This window comes from Ranitomeya imitator, chromosome 3, assembly GCF_032444005.1.
Source record: "Ranitomeya imitator isolate aRanImi1 chromosome 3, aRanImi1.pri, whole genome shotgun sequence".
In the NCBI taxonomy this organism is placed as follows: Eukaryota; Metazoa; Chordata; class Amphibia; order Anura; family Dendrobatidae; genus Ranitomeya; species Ranitomeya imitator.
Window position 1 is genome coordinate 250306333 of NC_091284.1, and position 18079 is coordinate 250324411.

At 46.4% G+C, this 18079-nt stretch overlaps 1 protein-coding gene across 6 annotated transcripts in view; it reads right to left on the bottom strand.

The window, feature by feature from the left end:
* The window catches only part of FOXP4 (forkhead box P4), a 97440-nt gene extending 86145 nt beyond the window's left edge, over nucleotides 1-11295 (bottom strand). For 4 of the 6 annotated variants that reach the window (XM_069756357.1, XM_069756356.1, XM_069756355.1 and 1 more), the window contains exon 1: nucleotides 10570-11160. The gene's annotated coding sequence lies outside the window, so the exon portion shown is untranslated. Of the gene's footprint in view, nucleotides 1-10569 lie in introns of all 6 variants that reach the window. The other 2 variants (XM_069756358.1, XM_069756359.1) reach the window with 2 other exon arrangements.
* Between the last annotated feature and the right edge of the window lie 6784 nt (nucleotides 11296-18079).

The window sequence follows — 18079 nt, forward strand, 5'->3', positions numbered from 1 at the left end:
TTGGATCTTGAGTAAAGATATATATTTGTAGTCTAGAATCATAATAAAACAAAAGAAATTGAAATCATTGACACATATCAGTATTGATATACTAATACTGCTCCAAGAACAGTATTAAATAATTAAGCAATGGTTTCAACATGGATTTCGATTGCGTTCACAAGCAACGTGTATTTTTGCCACAACGTTTTTCCACAAATTTGTAACATTGTGGCAAACAGATGTGGTTTTACCGCTAATGCAGCCAAAATAAACCCACTGTGGCAGCAACATGTGAGTGCAGTCTTACAGTCAATGACATTGTATACATGTGAATTTACCCTATACATGGCAATAGCCAGTTAAAGGGAACCTGTCACCTGAATTTGGCGGGACTGGTTTTGGGTCATATGGGCGGAGTTTACGGGTGTTTGATTCACCCTTTCCTTACCCGCTGGCTGCATGCTGGCTGCAATATTGGATTGAAGTTCATTCTCTGTCCTCCATAGTACACGCCTGCACAAGGCAAGATTGCTTTGCGCAGGCGTGTACTATGGAGGACAGAGAATGAACTTCAATCCAATATTGCAGCCAGCATGCAGCCAGCGGGTAAGGAAAGGGTGAATCAAACACCCGAAAACTCCGCCCATATGACCCAAAACCAGTCCCGCCAAATTCAGGTGACAGAGTCCCTTTAAGTTACAACTTGTTCACACATGGATTTTCAAACATGCAATGGTTCTGATGTAAAACAGATTTTATCATGGCTAGAAGTTTATTGTAGTAATGAAAAGAGTGGCTGCTGTCACTGTATTTTTCTGTGGCGTTATTACACTCATGTAGCATATCACACAGGCCTCCTGTCCATGAACATGCTGCCCTCTAGGGAGCGCTCTCATGTGCTCTGCAGGGGAAATGCCTGGATTGCTTTGGCTACTCCCTTTAAAACTAACCGTTTGCCTGGGGGTACCAATTTTTTGCGAATAAATACGGTATACATGTGATTTTGAAAAAACATAGAAAATAATATTTTTAGTATCTGGTTTTAATTAGTAAAATATAGGTGATACATTCCCTTTCAGTAGAGATAAGCTGGTTAAATGCAGAAATTCCTGGAATGGGTGTCCTAAGAGGGAAACAAACAGAGCAGAGAGAACATTCTCCATCTACTCTTTTACCCCTCCCCACTTACCAATCTTCCCTACGTGAGGCTTGAAAAATGAGTTTGCTCGCAAATGACGGCTTTGTAGAAAGATGGAATTTAGCCAGCAAAATTATCTAATTTGACCTGCTTAGCGTCTATAAAGTTCAGAGAAAAACAAGCAACTCTTCCACCTCCACCAAATCCTATTTTTCAGGAAAATGCACATTGGCAATGATTGCCAACAGAGCGTAGCCTCTTCATGTAGTCCCACTTCACGACTCTAGCTTCGTTTTCCAAATACTGCAGGCGGTGATACATTTCTTTCAAGTATTAGAATAGTAGAAGGATCTTTTTTCTCTATTACACAGATAATGGGGGAAATGAAACACTAGGCTTGTAAATCAAGGCTGATAGTAGAACTATAAAGCCATGTTCACATGTAGCTGAACTGCACCATTTTTTTTCTGCAGCTTTTAATCCACTTTTTCAGCAGGGATCAGCATAAAAAAAAATAACATTCTTCTCTGATTGTTGCAATTTTGCTGCTTTATTTTTTAATTTTTTTGCCTTTATTTGATACTTTTTGAAGCAGCATTTTTCTTACATCTTTTTCGTACAAAAAGTTTGAATTCTATACTTTTTTTCAAGGGAACAAGTGCACACAAAAATGCACAATTTAACAAGGTCTTTAAACACACGTGGACATGAGCAACCAATTTGCTTGGACAGTTAAACGTAGGAGATTTTCTGCCCCAAAAAATACAGCTAAAGTGTTCACGCTACTTGGGAACGTGACCTAAAGGCAACAAACCTGCAACCTCTGATTTCTACGATTCGGAACTGGGTTCCAACATCCAATGATCCCTTGCCTTTTCTCAAATTATTATAACCATTGTTATACTGTAAAACTAGTGGCTGAGGAGGCTGAACAGGAAGATGAGACGCATTAGAGAATCACTTTTGCAAAAATGCATTATCCAAGAGGTGCTAGAAATGATAGAGAATGATATTGCGTTGCGGTAGTAGGTAGGCAGGTGAATGGTTACAATAAGTACTCAACACTCTACATGGCGACGGTGTGCGGTGACGGTGCCACGCTGTGTTACTATAGGGTGAAGCGAATTTATGTCAAAGAATCTGGTTATATTACTGTATGAATGTAGGACTAGGGCTTAAATCAGTAGAACTGATAAGAGGTCCAGGTGATGTAGGTGCAATATGGACGCTAAACTGTGGCTTACACCAAATACACCTCCATTTTAGCTTTTTTAACATTTATTTTATTTTTGTTAGCCAATAAAAGATATAATAACTACAAGATTATTATTTTGTTTCTCCCATTGAAGAACAATCAATTGTTTTTCAAGTGGGTAACAAGGTACCAAAACCTTTTTTTTCCTGTAATCTTTTTTTTCCTGTAACAGACAAACCACTACTTTGGGATTTCCACGTACGTATCTCACCCTGTATGCAGGGAAAGACCCGGGTGGGAAGGGGCCAGAGGGAAACCCCTCAGTGGACACGGTTTTGCATGCCATGTCCTTTTTTGCCAACTTTTCCAAAATGCTGCATTTCAGGGTAAGGCCTCATTCAGACGTCCGTGTTGCATACACGTTCTATCAGTGTTTTTCACAGATGGAACACATACCGATCATAATCTAAGGTGCTTTTCAAATATCTGTGTTTTTTTCATGGACAGTGTGTCCATGCAAAACTTATGGAGACATGTCCATTTTTTTCCCAGTATCTCAGGTAAAAAGAGTCAATACAATGCACACACGGACTGTACACTGATGAGACACTGATGGTAAAAACGGATACACGGACCATAACCTTATAACACAGGTAAAACCAGACACATGGACCGTACACTGATGAGAAAGTGATGGTAAAAATGGACACACGGACCGTGCACTGATGGTAAAAATGGACACAGTGACCATACGCTGATGGTAAAAATGGACACAGTGACCATACGCTGATGGTAAAAATGGACACATGGACCATACACTGATAAGACACTGATGGTAAAAACAGATACATGGACCGTACACTGATAAGACACTGATGGTAAAACTGGACACAGAGACCGTACACTGATGACACACTGATGGTAAAATCAGATACATGGACCGTACACTGATAAGACACTGATGGTAAAACCAAACACACGGACTGTACACTGATGACACACTGATGGTAAAAACAGATATAAGGACCATACACTGATGGCACACTGATGGTAAAACCAAACACACAGACCGTACACTGATGACACACTGATGGTAAAATCAGATACATGGACCGTACACTGATGGCACACTGATGGTAAAACCGGACACAGAGACCGTACACTGATGACACACTGATGGTAAAACCAAACACACGGACCGTACACTGATGACACACTGATGGTAAAAACAGATACAAGGACCATACACTGATGGCACACTGATGGTAAAACCAAACACATAGACCGTACACTGATAACACACTGATGGTAAAACCAAACACACAGACCGTACACTGATGACACACTGATGGTAAAACTAAACACATAGACCGTACACTGATGACAAACTGATGGTAAAAACAGATACAAGGACCGTACACTGATGACAAACTGATGGTAAAACCAAACACACAGACCGTACACTGATGACACACTGATGGTAAAACCAAACACACAGACCGTACACTGATGACACACTGATGGTAAAACCAAACACACGGACCGTACACTGATGACAATCTGATGGTAAAAACAGATACAAGGACCGTACACTGATGACACACTGATGGTGAAACCAAACACACCGACTGTACACTGATGACAATCTGATGGTAAAAACAGATACAAGGACCGTACACTGATGACACACTGATGGTGAAACCAAACACACCGACTGTACACTGATGACAATCTGATGGTAAAAACAGATACAAGGACTGTACACTGATGACACACTGATGGTGAAACCAAACACATGTACCGTACACTGATGACAAACTGATGGTAAAAACAGATATAAGGACAGTACACTGATGGTAAAACTGGACACACGGACCGTACACTGATGACACACTGATGGTAAAACCGGACACACGGACCGTACACTGATGACACACTGATGGTAAACGGACACATGTACATGGAAGATACACTGATCCATGACATCGATACCCTTTTTTCATGTGTTAATGAGGCCTGAAACATAGTGGACTGCAATAAGGTAGCCTTTTGCCATTTCTTGCTGCATTTCTGTATGTACCAACCAAGTCTAAGTGACTAAGGTAATATCAAACAGACATACACTTCATTTTCAGCATTGTTCCATTTGTTAGAAAGTAACGGAGTACATATTTTCTAGATTAATTCCTCCTGCATATCATAAAGGCTCCATTGATCCCATCACTTTAAAGGTACGTGTATTAATCATATAACCTGATCCCCAGCTCAGACCTTGCCGTTCATCGAATGCACAAAAAACAGACAGTATATGAAGTGAGGAGTGATACAGATTATACGAGGTATGTTAGGTATCTGCGCCAGAGCAGCCTTATGTATTTATGAGGCAAAGACAAGTTATAAAAGTAGACAAGACAGGGATGTACAGACACAACATACAGATATAATAGGCACATGCATAATACACAGAGGGATGATGTACAAGGACAGTCCAGAAGCGCAGACGAGAAACAGATGTGCAGCCGGTATACACAGACAAAATACAACGATAAGAGCGAGATGTATAGATACTATATGGAAAGAAATGACACACGGGACACAGGGGTCATTAACACTTTAGATACTGTTGCAGGGCAGGCTTCCTACACATGTGCAATAAAGCACTGACTCCACTCCAGGCGGACTAAATGGCCACTTCAGCCAAGTAAAATAAACTCTGAATCAAAGTTTTTCACATTACTAAAATATTTGAAAAATCTGGGAGATAATCTTAAAAGAGGGCCTTAAAGTGCTACATTGTTCGAGTGTGTGTTTGTTCTTTAGACGGATGCCTGATAGTTGTTGATATCTGTTATCAGCCGGTTCAGGTGCGAGAGTTCAGCTGTCTGTGGATTCTGATAAACATTAAAGAAAATTATTTTTTAAACATTGTAATATTTTTATGTAAGGATTTTTATCTTTTTTTTTCTAATACTCTGGGCGTCCACCGTAGATAAGACATGCCCATAGATGACCTGTTTATTAAGATGACATGTGCCATGGGGCAGAGAAGTGCACTGACATGGGTGACTACATGTCAGTACTGCAGACAGCTGATCACTCCACTGAGCAGCACTTACCTAGGACTGCCAAGGTTCCTTCCTCCCTGCACTCCAGAGACACACTGACACTGCAAACACATGGCAAGCGCTGTGACTGATAGAGCGCTCTTTTCACATCTTTCAAGCACATTGCCACACAACTAGACAGCCCTAAAAATAAAATACTGTGACCCAAAAATACAGTCCCAACTGGTGTGGGGGAAAGGGGTCGGCAGTTTTACTGCAACAGTTGTGTTATGACACAGTACAAAGTCATTTACTCTATGAAATCATTTAACGTCAGCATCATTGGTGATCCAGTGTTAGTATTCTCACCTCTAGAGTACCAAATGACTGACTTCAGCTTTAATAAAGTGGAAAGAATATGCAAATAAGTCAGTACAGTGACAAATAGAATAAGGCCTGTCTAAAATGAACAGCGCGCTATGCAAATACCCGGTAATCATTTAAAATGGTGATCATGCTCCGCAGTTTTAATAACACTAAGGAAGTTCAGGATTTTACTAAGGATTGTATCCTCTTGTTTTGGCTGTACTCTTGTTTAATGTTGCACTCTGGAGAAAAATAATTATCTTCCAGCTATATGTTCTGCTAATGGGATGAGTGATATGTTACATCAGACCCGCATAACTATGCCGGATGCAAGCCAAGTTATTACCATGGGCAGGACAAAGAAGCGGAGGTACTACAAATATCCACATACATTTAACACAGAATCAGATGTACAAGGATATCTGTCACTGTTCAGTGCTCACTGACACAATCACACTAAGGCCATGTTCACACATTCAGTATTTGGTCAGTATTTTACCTCAGTATTCGTAAGCCAAAACCAGGAGAGGAACAAACAGGGGAAAAGTATAATAGAAACTCGTCACCACTACTGCATTTATCACCCACTCCTGGTTTTGGCTTACAGATACTGAGGTAAAATACTGACCAAATACTGACCGTGTGAATGTAACCTTAGATGATCATGCAAAACACTCACTCTCTGCATACAGGCACTTAACATGAAAAAGATACGGACATAGATTTACAACCTATAAAGTATTTTCCCACTACCATACAGTCATCCGAATGGTGTCTACGTAACTGCTGCAAACACAGTCAAAATACGAAATAAAATCCAATTCTCTTCATCCCGCACCTTGATCCTAAAAGTACCATTTTGTACCTTTGTCCGCCAAACCCCCCCGAGACAGGTGATAACTTGGGTGGAATCGTACTCTTATCATACATGACTTTGTTTAAGGTTGTATTACTATAAAAGTGACAATTTCCGATCACTACAGCAGATAAACTAAAAAGCCTACTTGTTTAGGTCGACAAGTGACGAAATATCAAAGGAGTTCCCTTTTATCTTGAGATGGCGCACAAGTATATAATAAACGGAGAGAACATTGTTAGGCAGACAGTGTGGGCAGGAGGACGCTACTGTACATGCAGGAGACCCTCTAGCAGGACCCTGGTTAGGAAAGGAAATATGATGTCATGCTCTTCCTTAGGGGCACTCGCAGTGTTAACTCCGCACACAATGTGCCACACAGTAGTACAAAACGAGCACTGTCGCAGTCTTGCAGGAAACATTATATGTGGGACAGACAAGATCACCCGCACAATTTCACCCAGACCAGCAGAAGACACGACTGTGGTGGCCTCCCTGCACACGCTTGGATTTTAATGGCACATTTCCTGCTTCATTACACACCAAAGTTATGGGGTCTGTAGGGTGACTGTGCAGTATCATGGCCCCCTCCCTGTCGTCCTACTGATCTCAGCTGTGTAAACATCTCATCCTCACCCCCTAAAATTCCTCCAGGTCCGAAAGGGATATGGAGCCGATCACTTTGGCCTCTATGAAACTTTACCGGTGTCGAGTACAGAGATCTATGTTATTAATATGTATATTTGTAAGATGCATAGATAACTATTGATGCTAAAAAAAAACACTGAAAATGAAGGTAATCACTTGAGACTAAAGAGAAAAAACAAGAGCCACTGATCTGTAACAAATATCAATTCACTTTATAGCAAAATGATTCCTCATACGCGGTAGTAAGGACCACGAATCATCTCGGTACTCACTTTACAGCTGTAATGGACTTTTGGGCAAACTTTCAGACAAAGCCCCTGCTACGCTACATAAAGCGGAGCATTACTCAACAGGTGTTATTTATTTTCCCCACATAAAAATATTTATCCGTGCAACTAAACAGGTGGCTCATATATACGTGCGGCGTGCACTTCTGCCATACAACGTACTGACAAAAAACAAGTGTTAACCATAAATTCCAAACGGCTTCTTGATGCCCCCCCTCAATAAAAAGGAGTAAACTCTTTAAATGTCAACATCGCCAAGACAATTTTATATTTCATATGCTTGCTTCCAGAAAATTAGATGCGCTCTCTCGCCTATAGGTTTGGAAAAAATTAGGAAATACACAAAAATCAGCAAAATTCTACCCCTTATATTTAGAAAAAAATTGATTTTCTGCAGGCACAAAGAGGGGACCAAAATCCGTAATTCTAATGGAACAGCTAGATGCAAAAATATAGAAAGTGATTGATTACAAACACATAAGGAAAAATTTAAGAAAACCGAAATAGTGAGCAAGGGAGATCAACTATATCACAGCCAGGGGAATTAGTTCAACTGTTAAAGCCTGATATGAGAGAAGAACAAATGAATGACATGGTGAAAAATATAAATCTTGTATGATACAGGGAATTTTCATGGCGTATGATACATATATATATAAATATATATTATTTATCTACACATAAATCCACACGTTACTTACATATACATCTAACAAAACTAGCACAAATGTTTTGAACATACTGTGATTTTCACATTTGTGTAAAAAAGCAACAAAGACACCTGTGCTCTTCATAACAAGGAAAAAAAGAAAATCCCAGGTTACATATTCAATTCCACTTTACATCTATAAAAAGTAACAAACACTACTTGTAAATTACATATTTTCCTGATTTCATATATTTGTGTATATATTATAAATATCTTATTTTTCGTATACTTTACACTACAAATAAGCAGAAAGATCTAATGGCATAACATGAGTAATCACAGTACAGAAGGCAAAAAGAATACTCCATCCATACACGTGTTCTGATACTATACGCCGTGGATGCTCTCAGCCCTGAGGAAGATCGTGAGATAAAGGGAATACCAGACAGATAACTTTCCAGGATCATTATACGCGACTTCCAGAGAACATTACTGTCCTGAAAAGGAGACATATAAAATATTGGTCTAGAGAGTAATTTGGTGAAACTCAGGATTCGGACCCAAGCTGGAATTTTAGATTCCTCTCCACATGATATCCCAACGACACAAGTTTGTAAAGCAAGCACGTGAGCTAAGAAATCAAAGTTACGAGTAATCGAAACTAGCAGAACACAAATGATATTAAATACAATAATAATATTGATAACTTAAATAACAAATAATTTCTGTTCGAAATGAAACCGCTGAAAAAAAAAAAAAAAAGGCTCAACAAGTTCTAGAGTTTTCCCGATATGATAGAGGGTTAAGTCCTCCAACTTGGGTGCACAAAGCTCAGTATTGTTATATATGGAGACAAGTGCATGGAGGCAAATCTACGAAATACAGTCATATGTTCAGGGCTAAAAAGGAAGAAGACCTCCACCTGCACGCTGCCCATCCCGGACACTATGAACTCTTGCTCTTCCACTTTTTTTGTATGAATTTATACCTTTGATCACCCCAGTTTTGCTGTCTCTATAAGCTTCACATATACATTATATGTGTTCAGCTTTGTATCTATATATAGTCTAAATATTTCTAATCTTAACAAGCCGCAATCATGTATTTTGTGTTTTTTGTAAATAGTAATATTAATAAACTCTGGCATCTAAAAACTAATATGTTTACTGTACATTTTAACCTATGTTTAAGGGTTACCCAAATTATATCTATTTCCACATATAGGAAAAATAAATAAGTCTTTATTAGACATGAAAGTGTCTCTCTCCTGCTGCTTTCCACTTTCATGGTGTCATTTTCTATCTTACTTATACATGTAATCATTAACCTATATACAAACAGAGGTGCGCATACTAGCCATCCTGACGACAGTACACAAACAAAAAACCCACACAAGAGGCTTTCTAGGAAAGAACAGTCACTTTAGTACCAGGATCATAAACCTAGGTTGAGTCCTTAGAGGTCACGCAGAGGTGGCCAAGAAAAAAAACTGTCCCACTCGGGTGCCTCTTTTCCCTCTAGAAATCCATTCCTTGCAATTTTTGGGGAATAATGTTGGGTACAAATACCCTTTAAATCCCACGTCTGTATATAAAAGTTCAGAAGATGCCACTCCCAAGACAGCGCTCACTATCACAGAAGTTATGTCTGAGGAGCACAACACAAAAGAGCCATGTGGGAAAGAAGATCCTTCAAAGCCGCACTCAGACGAGGGCCCTGAAAGACGCACTCGAAACGTAAATTGGAGGAAAAGCGGAATTCCACTTCACAAAAAAAGTGCGCGTTATCGCACATGATGTTGGCACTTGGACTCATTTCCAAGGAGATTTTGGCATCTATATTCCCAATATATCTCCATATATTTACATAGCAAGCACACACTCCGAAACACCCACACAGATAATGGAAGCAATCATTTTTTGATTACTGTCACCTCGTTAGCATGTTGGGAATGTGACAGGCAAGTCTCCTAAGATTCGCACCCGTGTCGCCATAGTCAAGACGACCCATCGTACATCCGCCAGATACAATTATGTCAGTAGAATCATTACCAGATTGGCGACCGGCCATCCACAACCCTAATATATTCTATACATGTAGGGGAACTAAACCTGAGAACTTCCCAGACTGGGGAAATTACAGAAAGGAACGACCACACGTGCCATCTGTGCCAGGCTGGGCTCCCAGCATATGGCAGCTTCAGCCACACATCACAGGCAAGTTTACCACCTAAAGGGGTTAGTAAACTCCCTCCAGATAAGTGAGATTACTAGAAAGCTGCCCATACATGGAGCCAAGATGTCAGATTCCACCATCGGGGTCACTGGCAGCAATGCTGCCCAGGAGATCGGGCTGGCTGCTGTATACCGTGTGTGTTACCAGGGCGAGAAGTGGGTGAACTCACCTCTAGATGCGTCCAGAGTGCCTTTCCACGCGTGATCCGCCACGATCCATGCAGATAAAGGAAGGATCAGCAGAAGTTTATGGAGAAGTTTTGGTGCTAGTCACAGTCCTGGCTGATCCGCCGCCAGGGCAGCTCCGGATATCTGTCCCACGAGCAGGAGCAGGTGGAAGAGACACTGTGGGAGGAAACGAGGGAAGAAGAAGAAAACAATATCACCGAGAGGAGGAAAACTTGAGAAGAACGAGAGCCTGTCCCTGCCTCTTCCCAGGCGCACACTGACTGGACTGAGGAACAGGAAAAAAAAAACTCCTTCCTCGCCCCCCCACTGTGACACTACAAAGACAAGAGCGGAGCTGCACCTCTGTGGATCTGTTCCCCTCCCAAATCCCACTCAGACAATCCAGGGCCGGCCCCTCCTCCCCCTGCTCCCCTCCCGCCTGCTCTGCAAGACACCAGCTCAGAGGCTGAGAGCAAAGAAAGCACGAGAAAGCCCGGCGCTGGTGTGCAGGCCCGAGATCTGGCCGCCTCCTCACAGGTCGCGGCTGCACAGCACAAGGCTCACTCTGCCCCTCGCAGGTCCCACATTCTGCCACTCACGGGTCCCACACTGCCCCTCACAGCTCACACACTCTGCCCCTCACAGCTCACACACTCTGCCACTCACAGCTCACACACTCTGCCACTCACAGCTCACACACTCTGCCCCTCACAGGTCTCACACACTCTGCCCCTCACAGCTCACACACTGCCCCTCACAGGTCCCACACTGCCCCTCACAGGTCCCACACTCTGCCCCTCACAGGTCTCACACTCTGCCCCTCACAGCTCCCACACTCTGCCCCTCACAGCTCCCACACTCTGCCCCTCACAAGTCCCACACTCTGCCCCTCACAGGTCTCACACTGCCCCCCCACAGGTCTCACACTGCCCCTCACTGGTCTCACCCTGTACCCCTCACAGCTCCCACACTCTGCCCCTCACAGCTCCCACACTCTGCCCCTCACAGGTCCCACACTCTGCCCCTCACAGGTCTCACACTCTGCCCCTCACAGGTCTCACACTGCCCCCCACAGGTCTCACACTGCCCCTCACAGCTCCCACACTCTGCCCCTCACAGCTCCCACACTCTGCCCCTCACAGGTCCCACACTCTGCCCCTCACAGGTCTCACACTGCCCCCCACAGGTCTCACACTGCCCCTCACTGGTCTCACCCTGTACCCCTCACAGCTCCCACATTCTGCCACTCACGGGTCCCACACTGCCCCTCACAGCTCAAACACTCTGCCTCTCACAGCTCACACACTCTGCCCCTCACAGGTCCCACACTGCTCCTCACAGCTCACACTCTCTGCCCCTCACAGCTCACACACTCTGCCCCTCACGGGTCCCACACTCTGCTCCTCACAACTCACACACTCTGCCCCTCACAGGTCCCACACTGCCCCTCACAGGTCCCACACTCTGCCCCTCACAGGTCCCACACTCTGCCCCTCACAGGTCCCACACTCTGCCCCTCACAGGTCTCACACACTCTGCCCCTCACAGCTCACACACTCTGCCACTCACAGGTCACACACTGCCCCTCACAGCTCACACACTGCCCCTCACAGGTCCCACACTGCCCCTCAGAGGTCCCACACTCTGCCCCTCACAGGTCCCACACTCTGCCCCTCACAGGTCCCACACTGCCCCTCACAGCTCACACACTCTGCCCCTCACAGCTCACACACTCTGCCCCTCACAGGTCTCACACACTCTGCCCCTCACAGCTCACACACTCTGCCACTCACAGGTCACACACTGCCCCTCACAGCTCACACACTGCCCCTCACAGGTCCCACACTGCCCCTCACAGGTCCCACACTCTGCCCCTCACAGGTCCCACACTCTGCCCCTCACAGGTCCCACACTCTGCCCCTCACAGCTCCCACACTCTGCCCCTCACAGCTCCCACACTCTGCCCCTCACAGGTCCCACACTCTGCCCCTCACAGGTCTCACACTGCCCCCCACAGGTCTCACACTGCCCCTCACTGGTCTCACCCTGTACCCCTCACAGCTCCCACATTCTGCCACTCACGGGTCCCACACTGCCCCTCACAGCTCAAACACTCTGCCTCTCACAGCTCACACACTCTGCCCCTCACAGGTCCCACACTGCTCCTCACAGCTCACACTCTCTGCCCCTCACAGCTCACACACTCTGCCCCTCACAGGTCCCACACTCTGCCCCTCACAACTCACACACTCTGCCCCTCACAGGTCCCACACTGCCCCTCACAGGTCCCACACTCTGCCCCTCACAGGTCCCACACTCTGCCCCTCACAGGTCCCACACTCTGCCCCTCACAGGTCCCACACTCTGCCCCTCACAGGCGTCACACTGCCCCTCACAGGCGTCACACTCTGCCTCTCACAGGTCTCACACTCTGTCCCTCACAGGTCTCACACTGTACCCCTTACAGGCATTACACTCTGCACCTCACAGGTCCGACACTCTGCCCCTCACAGGTCTCACACTGCCCCTCACAGGTCTCACACTCTGACTGCCCTTCACAGATCTCACACTGCCCTTCACAGGTCTCACACTGCCCCTCACAGGTCTCACACTGCCCCTCACAGGTCTCACACTGCCCCTCACAGGTCTCACACTGCCCCTCACAGGTCCCACACACTGCCCCTCACAGGTCCCACACTCTGCCCCTCACAGGTCCCACACTCTGCCCCTCACAGTCCACACGCTCTGCCCCTCACAGGCTTCAGTCTCTGCCCCTCACTGGCCTCACACTCTACCCCTCACAGATCTCACACTCTAGGCCTCACACTCTGCCCCTCATATGCCTCACACTTTGCTCCTCACAGGCCTCACACTTTGCTCGAGTCCTCACAGGCCTCACACTCTGCCCCTCACAGGTCTCACACTCTACCCCTCACAGGCCTCACACTCTACCCCTCACAGGTCTAACACTCTACCCCTCACAGGTCTAACACTCTACCCCTCACAGGTCTAACACTCTACCCCTCACAGGTCTCATGCTCTGCCCCACATGAGTCTCACAATTTTTCCTTGACAAGTCTCCAACTGCACATCACAAATCTCACACTGCCACTCACCAGTCTCACACAATCTGCCCCCACACAAGAAACACACATCTGACAAGTTTCTCGTAATGCCACTCACAAGTTTCTGACACTGCTCCTTAAAAATTTCACACTGCCTATCACAACTCTTAGGTCACGTTCACATGTTCAGTATTTAGTCAGTATTTATAAACCAAAACCAGGAGTGGAGTAATCGGAAAAAGTCTAATACAAACATGTCACTACGTCTGTATTTCTCTGATCGCCCATGACGGCACCACGGAGAGAGGGGATCCGCCCACCAAGGACAGGAAACCTACGGATAAAAAGGCGGTACCACTCTCCTGCATCAGTTGGTTTCCTGTCCTTGATGGGAGACCTACGGACTTACCAGTCGTCGTTGGAATTCCGGGGCCAACCAGTCCGATTCAGGCAGCTGGGGTCCCTCTGCCTCGGCTAGGGTGGTGACCCGAAGCGCCACCGCTGGGAAGCCAGTGGGCCGACAGGGTGTGCGGGGGAGGTGACAAGGAGTTCGCGGTCACCTCCCCAGGTAGGATGCAGCAGCGGCAACATCCAGGGGGGTCCCTCTGTGGTTGCGGGAGGTATAGCGCGACCCTCCCTAAAACAAGCATAAGTCTGCACGCTGCACCGCCATCGGGCGTGCAGAGTAACGCGCTATAGGGACTGCATAGGACCGGGGGCGCCGGTCAGCAGCGCCATATCTGCTTCCCGGGCGCCATCTTGAAAGTTCGGCGCATGCCCGGGATCTAAGCTGGTCTCGCGAGAGGCGCCGATGCGCTCGTGCGCCGGTATGCGCAGGCGCCGGCGGGGCTTCAGGCCGGGCGCTTGGTGCGCTATGCGCAGGCGCCGGCCGGGCGCTTGGTGCGCAGGCGCCGACGGGGCTTCCGGCCGGGCGCTTGGTGCGCAGGCGCCGGCGGGGCTCCGGCCGGGTGCTTGGCGCAGTCTGCGCAGGCGCCGGCGGAATGGCCGCTAGAGCGCTTTTGGCAGTGTATGACACAGAGTTACTGCGCAGGCGCCGGCGTTCGGCGCTCCTCTATGGGAGCGGTCGCTACTGCGCAGGTGCGGGGAGCGGCGGGAGGATTCAAATAGTAGAATCCATATCCTCCCAGTGGCTCTGCAGTAATAAGCAGGAGCCTTAAGAGAATAGGAGCGCCAGCTCAGCCAAGTCTCAAGGCAGCATCCGCAGACCAGCAGCAGTATGAGCGACCCGGCATCACCTTTGCCCGAATCACCTCCACTTGTAGCATCGCCACAGCAGCAGCAGCAAAAAAGGCGACAGCAGAAAGGGCACCAGGACACCAGCAAAGAACGCCAAAGGTCTCAACACAGTAAGGAGTCCAGTACGGCGTCGGGGAGAAAGCCAGAGGCAGAGAACCCCCAACCGGTATTTATGGGTCCTGGAGGTGGTAAGTGGATCTTCGTGAATGTCAGAGACAGTAAGAGTGTTATTTGTCTCTTTTAGGGGAGGAAAAGCGTAGCTAAAACTAAGCACAAAAGTTGCGCCATCTGTAGAGAGGATCTTCCACCTACATGGGATAAGAGACTATGCAATACTTGCATTCAGCAGACTGTATCTGAAAACCTTCCAGGGTTTGCAACAGATCTTAAAAGCCTAATTACAGAGCAAGTGGAGGACACCTTTAGGTCACTAAAAAGTGGGAAAAAAAGGAGAAAGACTAAACACAGGTCCCCATCTCCAGTCTCAAAATCTGAAAGTGATAGTGAGAGTTCAACGTCCTCCGTCTCCTCCGACTCATCTGCATCATCTACTTCTTCCTCAGGGGGACATAATTGTTTCCCTCTAGAGGATACTGATGGCCTCATAAAGGCGGTGAGAAGTACCATGGGGTTGGTAGACTCCCATCCTAAAAAAAACAGTACAAGACATCATGTTTGGGGACCTAGAACAGAAAAAGAGAAGAGCTTTTCCGCTTAACGAAGCAATCGCAGCCTTAATTAAGAAGGAATGGAAGAAGCCCATGAGGAAGACTCTCTTAACGCCAAAAAGGAAATACCCCTTTGAGGAAGAATCGTGCTCCTTTTGGGAAAAGGCCCCCAAACTAGATGTAGCAATTGCCAAAGCCTCAAAGAAATTCGCCCTCCCGTTTGAGGACATGGGGGTTCTAAAAGACCCCATGGACAAGAAGGCAGATGCCTTTCTCAAGGGTTCCTGGGAGGCAGCAGGAGGAGGCCTGAAGTCGGCAGTTGCAGCAGCATGTACTTCACGCTCGCTGATGATCTGGCTGAACCAACTAGAGGGTCAATTAAAGGGGAAAACTTCCCGGGACTCAATTCTGAACACATTACCCGTAATGAGAGGGGCCGCGGCTTTCCTAGCTGACGCCTCGGCCGACTCCATCAGGCTATCCGCCAGAGCAGCAGTGCTTGCTAATGCGGCCAGGCGCGCCCTCTGGCTTAAGAATTGGCCAGGCGACCTGCAGACGAAAACGAAACTGTGTACCATCCCTTGTGAAGGAGAGTTTCTGTTCGGGTCGACTCTAGATGACATCCTGGAAAAAGCAGGGGACAAGAAAAAGTCCTTCCCCTCTCTGGGTCTCCCCTCTTATAGTAAGCCCTTTCGGAACAAGAGGTTTTTCCGTAAGAACCCAGGGAGAGGCCAGGGGAAGTGGGAAGATAAGAAGAACAAGAATAAAGGATTCATCTTCAACAAAAACCTCAATGACAGCAAGAAACCTCCACAATGAAGGTCCGCCCAAGGTGGGGGGGAGATTATCTCTCTTTCTCCCAGCCTGGGAAAAGATTACCTCCAGTCAATGGATCTTAAACATCATAAAATCAGGACTGAGGTTAACATTCAAGAGGTACCCTCGTCCCTCTTTCAAGATAACATCTACAAGATCCTCGGCAGAAGAGCAGTTAACACTGGAGAACGAGATTGTGGGGTTAGTAAAAAAAGGAGTGCTCCTGGAAGTTCCCCCTCAAGAAAGAGGGCAAGGGTACTATTCCCCTCTATTCCTGAGAAAGAAACCAGATGGTTCCTTCAGGACTATTATCAATTTGAGGAACCTAAACAATTACCTAGAGGTTCAAGCATTCAAGATGGAAACGATAAAGTCATCAATCAAAATGCTGTTTCCTCAATGCTTCATGGTGGTCCTGGACCTGAAGGACGCATATTATCACGTCCCAATACACAAGGATCACCAAAGATTCCTCAGAATGGCAATCCACATCAAGGGAGTCCTAAGCCACTTCCAGTTCACAGCCCTACCATTTGGCCTAGCAATAGCCCTGAGGGTTTTTACAAAGCTGGTCGCGGAGATAATGGCTCACCTCAGGGAAGAAAACACCCTGATTGTACCATATCTGGATGATTTTCTGGTGATAGGCTCCTCTCCGCAACATTGCAAGAATCAACTAGATTTAGTGATTCATTCTCTAAAAGACCTGGGCTGGCTAATAAACCTAGAGAAATCCAGATTGGTGCCTTCTCAGGTTCAGGAGTACCTAGGTCTCACTTTAGACTCCAGGAAAATGGAATGCCGGCTCCCAGAGAGGAAAATACAAAAGATAATGAGCTTAGCGTCAACAGTACAATCTCTCCCCTCTATAACTCTCCGTCAGGGCATGTCCCTGTTAGGCTCTATGACCTCTTGCATCCCTGCGGTCCAGTGGGCTCAACTACATTCAAGAGATCTCCAATGGCAGCTACTATCAGAGCAAATCCTCCTAGGAGAGCATTTAGACGGGCGGTTAACATTATCTCCTCGCACCAATCACTCTCTGACTTGGTGGACGTTGCAGGAAAATCTTTCCCAGGGAGTCCCGTGGGTAATCCCGATATCAAAGGTCCTAACCACGGACGCAAGCCCCTCAGGGTGGGGGGCTCATCTGGACGACCTGGTAGCTCAGGGCAGTTGGTCTCCTTCCCTTGCAAACAATTCCTCCAATATGAAGGAACTCCTGGCAGTAAAATTTGCCCTTCAAGAATTCTCGGGAGTCCTTCAATCTCACCATGTAAGGGTGATGTCGGACAATCGGGTGGTAGTGTCTTACATAAACCATCAGGGGGGTACCCGTTCCAAAAGCCTAATGGAAGTGGCCAACTCGATCCTTCAATTAGCCGAGAACAACCTTCTATCCCTGACAAGCCTACACATAAAGGGGGTAGACAATTACAAGGCAGACTTCCTCAGTCGATCCAGCCTAAAACAGGGGGAATGGGAACTAAATCCAGAGATATTTACCCAGATCACGAAAAAATGGGGTGTTCTCAAAATAGATCTCTTCGCGAGCCATTTAAACAAAAAAGTAGCCTCCTTCTGCTCCCTATCTCCCCTGGGGAACCCAGTAGCTGTGGACGCATTCCTGATTCCTTGGGGTCTCCATCTGGTCTATGCCTTTCCTCCCCTCATTCTGATTCCAGCAGTGCTGAGGAAGATTCGGG